This window comes from Lepisma saccharinum, chromosome 13 (genome assembly GCF_977018435.1).
Source record: "Lepisma saccharinum chromosome 13, izLepSacc3.1, whole genome shotgun sequence".
Lineage (NCBI taxonomy): Eukaryota > Metazoa > Arthropoda > Insecta > Zygentoma > Lepismatidae > Lepisma > Lepisma saccharinum.
This window is the reverse complement of record NC_139241.1, coordinates 12,233,238-12,239,237: the sequence shown is the minus strand read 5'-3', so window position 1 is coordinate 12,239,237 and position 6,000 is coordinate 12,233,238. Positions and strand designations below refer to the sequence as shown.

General features: G+C 38.1%; 1 non-coding gene across 1 annotated transcript; it reads left to right on the top strand.

Moving 5' to 3' along the window:
* The first annotated feature begins 5,320 nt into the window (after positions 1 to 5,320).
* TRNAE-CUC (transfer RNA glutamic acid (anticodon CUC)) lies at positions 5,321 to 5,392 on the top strand. The gene has a single exon. It is a non-coding gene; the product is annotated as a tRNA-Glu (tRNA).
* The last annotated feature ends 608 nt before the right edge of the window (positions 5,393 to 6,000 follow it).

Genomic DNA, 6,000 nt, shown 5'->3' with positions numbered 1-6,000 from the left:
TATTTCTTACATTTACGAGTACTTACTGTTCTTGTTTATTTCCACACACAACATGGTGATAGCTTACCATTGATCGTTCCTTGAGCCAGAAAAACCATTGACGTTAGCCCAAAAATTCACGATAGCCCCACAAACCATCACGGGGACGAGGTATGCCTACTAGGTTAGGTTAGGCCTGTTAGGTTTGGTTCCATTAGCACTCCTTTCGTTCAATTTAGCATATACGGACAATACGAGAGCGTATTGTGCTCTCATGCAGGAAGCAAATGGCGGCAGCAGCAATAGCGCGTCGGAAATAGATTTTCGTACAAAACCACATGCATTCGCATTAAAATGAATCAAAATTACATTCCCGAACATCAACAACGCTACAGAAAATGATTTGCGTAAGTACTTTCTCCTGTAAATTTGAAGAAATCTGTCTCAGGTATAGTAAAGTGTTACCCTGATGTGTACTACATCTTTGTGTATATATTAATTTTGTTGGCCTCTGCCATTGTCGGTATTGGATTAATGATTATAAATAGGTGGAACGCCTCTAAATGTAAATTTTACCACATATCAATGAAAAATAGAATGCCTACATTCGCTTCCATGTGTGGTAAACAAGTTTTTTCTACATTTTTTTTGCAAAAATAATATTTCATAAATTTTGGAAATCATGAATAAATGTGTTAAAAAAGACACTCACCCTCTCCACTGTATTCTGCCCTTCTCGGGAGAAAGTCTTGCTTGAAGCAATTCCTGACTCTGGTCTGGGAAATGGAAATTCTGCAATCTCTTGCCACTGCCAACTAGTAGCTGCCTGTTGCAAAAAAGCAAATATACATCACTAAAACATGCTAAAAAAGTTCGAATTTAGTTCTACATTATCAGTACTCAGTAGTAAGTGTGTATACATTTGCATTTTACATCCATTCAAATATTACAAAATTTCTTTATACATTTTGTAATTCTGATCAACATGAAAAGTGTTCTTGTAGTTAAACATAATTCAGGTAGTGTTCTATTTCTCAATTATGACCTTTAAAGTGCTTCTGTATTTTCAATGTAATTTTGTTGCGCTGCTTTTCTACCATATGGATCAATCGCGACAATAACTGCGAACTTATGACATATATATGATGAGACAATCATATATTAACGCCTTACCCCATGAACATTAAAGTGCTTTTATATTATTTTTTACAAGAAAAGGTAATAGCCTGGTGCAAATTCTCAGAAATGTGGCTGTAAAAAGTGTAGGAAGCATTTTTGAGGAAAAGCGGGCAAACAACATTTTCTGAATGTAATTGATGTGCTGATTCCGAATATTTTGTTTGCCACTCTCGATTTTGATGTTATGTGCTTCAAATCGCTAAAAAACAAAATGGCGGCCACATGAAATGATCTCCAAATAACTTTTGAAGGAACAGAAACAAAATAGTGATCATGGTGTCAAACATTATGTTTTTGGGTATGCTGAATCCAATTATTATGTTTTGTAATCTGAAATTTGAAGCTAATTGCTACAAATCGCTATAAAACAAAATGGCGGCAAGACGAAATGAGGTCCTAATAACTTTTGAAGGAGCAGAAAGAAAATAGTGATCTTGGTGTCAAACAATATGTTTTTGGGCATGCTGAATCCAAATATTATGCTTTCCAATCTGAAAGTTTAAGCTATGTGCTCCAAATCGCTAAAAAACAAAATGGCGGCTATACGAAATTAGCTTCAAATAACTTTTGAAGGAGCAGAAAGAAAATAGTGATCTTGGTGTCAAACATTATGTTTTTGGGTATGCTGAATCCGAATATTATGTTTTCCTGACATGTTTGAAAATTGTTGTAATTTTTTTCCTCTTTTTTTAAACAAAAGAACCACAAAAATGACTAAACCTGTGATACATTTTTTTCTATTTTTACTTTATTTCAGAATGATAGAAACATAGAACCATGGATCCACTTATAAATTTGAAAAGACCTGCACCTGTGAGCCATCATCTTAAGAAGTTTCTTATCAGTTCCTCCAGAACATTGCCACAAACAAAGGATTTAGATACTTCAGATATTCAAGATACTCTCCTCAAAGCTGAAACATTGGGCCAGGTAAAGCTAGACACCTTCGTGAAGGAAAGGATGATGGCCCCTGGTAAAAGTCACACACAAGTCAAGTTAAGTGATCCTCTACATAAGTCAAATGCAAAGACCTTTAAGTCCCTCTATGAAGTTAAATTGGTAGTAAGTGTCAAGGAAACCATTTTGAAAACTGACAGGAATATTCTCCAGCGCCTCGTAACTGCCTATGAGGCAGGTCGTAATGTGGATCTAAATCGCATTTTGTGTCATGAACTAATGCCAATTCCAATCTCGCTTGCCAACACAAACGAAAGTCTGAGAACAGGAAACAAAGCCATTCTAGCTGATGTGATGACCAAGGATGTAATTTGTCCACCTGATATATTAATTCCGTCTGCGTCATGCCTTATAATAGATGGTCAAGCATTAGTTGTTGCACTTGGAAAGCCTGCAGGAGTTTTAAACTTTGGTCAACTGGCAGATGCATTTCTTAACCTTGTTCTTTCTATGGAAAGAAGCTTTAAGAGGATTGATGTCACCTTTGATCGGTATAACGCAACTTCAATCAAGGCTGGAACAAGGGATAGGCACTTGAAACATGCTCATTTAGTAAGGAGAGTAATAGAAAATGGATCCGTGCCAATCCCCAACAAATTCAGTGACTTTCTTGATAACTCGGAGAATAAAAAAGATTTGCCCTGTTTTCTCTCTAATCATTTGATCAACAATGCTCCTGAAGACAAAATATTTGTGGTTTCCGGTGGATTTCACAAGGAGGATGACATACAAACAAACAATCGTGATTTGTCTATTGAAGGATTGCAGGCAAACCACGAAGAGGCGGACACGCGCATTGTATAGTGCAGGAGGCCTTAGAAAGATCGCTTCACTGGCTTACAGCAAATTACAATATGGGGGGTGTGTCTGCGAGAACCAATCAGGTCTGCGAATGAGCGAGCCCGGTTGCCACAGCTAGCTCGCTGCAACCTTCTGGAAGGGTGAGTGACCTCTGCCTCTTGCTACCTCGGCCTGTTTGTTCGTCTGAGGAGCAGACGACACGAGAGTATCGGCAATAGTGTGCGAGCGACGTCTGCTGTTAGCCCGCGAAACACTCTTTCTAAGGCCTCCTGCACTATAGTTCACTGTCTTGATTCTGGTGCTGATAACATTGTTGTCTCAGCACGTGATGCAGATGTATTAGTGCAATTGGTAGCGTTATTTCACAAGATTAGATGTACGAAATTGTGGTTGCGAGCAGGAACACAAAAAAAAAAAAAAAAAAAAATCCAGTACATGAAGTCAGGCAGAAGCTTTCATTTACGGATCCTGTCTTCGAAACTCTCATCCCATTCCACGCCATAACAGGTTGCGACACAGTATCCTACATTGCTGGGATCAGTAAGAAGACAGCATGGAAAATATTTAACACTAATAATAATGATCTACTAAATCTTGGTGTTGACGAATTGAAACAAGAAACAGCACACAAGGCAGAGAAGTTCATATGCAAGTTGTATGGTGTCCCGGATGCAAGCAGCTGTGATGAAGCCAGAGTAAAGCTGTTCAGCAAAGGGAAAACACCACAAGCACTGCCCCCCACTACCGATGCTCTACGGTTACATGTACAACAGGTCCACTATCAAGCCATGGTGTGGAGGCAGTCGGTCATACCAAAACCTGTGTTACCACCACCTACTATCTTGGAATGAAAAATGGTTGATGGACAGCTCGTTCCAAAACTTCAATCGCTGCCACCAATTCCACAACCCTGCTACGACATTGTCACCTGTGGATGTTTGGGTGGTTGTATATCCGCTACATGTTCCTGCAGGAAAGGCCAGCTTGTATGTTCTGCAGCTTGCAAATGTGCAGATACTGGCACTAAGGAGTGCATGAATATCCGTGACTAGAAAAATGTTATACTATTTTTGTAGGCAAAATAAGGTTGAATAAGGATACCTTGCGGATTTATCATACACTGGTACTGTTAATATTTCAATATGGTCTTTTGCTTTGAATAATATTATTATTTTGCATCTTTACTTCAGAAATGTTCTATACTTTTTTTCTGTATTAAAAACGTACTGTTACACTGTTTTATTCCTAGTTGAAAAGTATGGATACGAAACATTGCACGGATGCACGTAGCCGCCATTTTGTTTTTTAGCGATTTGGAACAAACAGCTTAAAATTTCAGATTAGAAAACATAATATTTGGATTCAGCATACCCAAAAACATAATGTTTGACACCAAGATCACTATTTTCTTTCTGCTCCTTCAAAAGTTATTAGGACCTCATTTCGTATTGCCGCCATTTTGTTTTTTTAGCGATTTGGAGCACATAGCTTAAAATTTCAGATTACAAAACATAATATTTGGATTCAGCATACCCCAAAACATAACGTTTGACACCAAGATCACTATTTTGATTCTGCTCCTTCAAAAGTTAATAAGAACTCATTTCGTATGGCCGCCATTTTGTTTCTTAGCGATTTGAAGCATATAACACCAAAATCGAGAGTGGCAAACAAAATATTCGTAATCAGCACATGAAATACATTCAGAAAATGTTGTTTGCCCGCTTTTCCTCAAAAATGCTTCCTACATTCAGAATTTTCGAAAATTGGCCCAGTCTATAAAAGGTAATGTTTTCCGTGGATATAGCACCGTGTCATTATGGCAACTTAAAAAAACATTGGAAAAACCTATTGTATTTTTTAAATATATTTTTATTTACACCTTGTACTGCAATACAAAATACACTGACAAATATGTCTTCAACAAAGTCAAGCATGTGTACGCGGAAACCAATATTTTCTTAAGAAATCGAAAAAAATGCATTGATTAACAACGGCATATTTACATCGCTGATTACTGTTATTTTAATGTGCAAGTTTATAATAATAATAATACAAATCGTAACATACTCACTCTAAGATGGCCCGGAATGTAAGTATTCTCTTGCATCTCACATTATCCTTGTCTGAGGTACCAAAAGCAAACATAAATATACATCCATCTTCGACAATTATGACAAACGACTCGACCGAACGATTGATCTCGGTTGGGTATGAGCTACCGAGTGCTAGCTAACGGAACGACTCGAGAGCCAGCGAACGAGTGAGTTTCAATAATACGGTATATTCGATGTCGTTTGTCTTGCAACCGACTTCAGCCACCAACTCGTCAGCTAGCTACCGTAACGAGTTTCAATAATAAGCTCCCTGATAGTTTTGTTAGTTGAAATTAACGTTTGTGGCCTCCGGCATGGTCTAGTGGCTAGGATACCTGGCTCTCACCCAGGAGGCCCGGGTTCGATTCCCGGTGCCGGAAAAGTACAGTTTTTTCATCCTTTGTCACCTGGAGGATACTTACCTTACGTAAATAAATAGCCGCAATTCTTGAATTGAATGAGGACATAAAGTTTCCTATTCTTTAACTTGCAAAAATTAATATTTTTCATATTAACTCAGGAATAACTTCACGGGTGAAAGTGTTCCTAGTGCAATGCATGGGCGTCCGGAAGGGGTAGCCGTGGCCCCCCTGGAATTGAAAGTCAACCAAAAATTATGCTGGACTCTGTGGCTGAGTGGTTATCACATCGCGCTGCGACTCCAGGGTTCCCGGGTTCGAATCCCTCTAGGGCATGTTTGTTTGTGGATGTCCATTCATCAATTTCATTATTTCATAACTCTTCGCAAATTAGCCAAGAGGCTCAAAACGCGAAGTAAAATAAAATAAATGAATCAACGAAAAATTATGAATTTACACATTTAATTTCATTCTAACCACAATAATATGTGTTAATTATTGGATGAAAATCATAAATTCCAATTTAAGCAATGTTTTTTTTAGGGAACAACACTGTCTTTTGAAAAATGTGCCTTGTTTGTCCCCCTGGAAAAGAATACCTTCCTTGCCCCTCCCTCGAAAAAATCCTG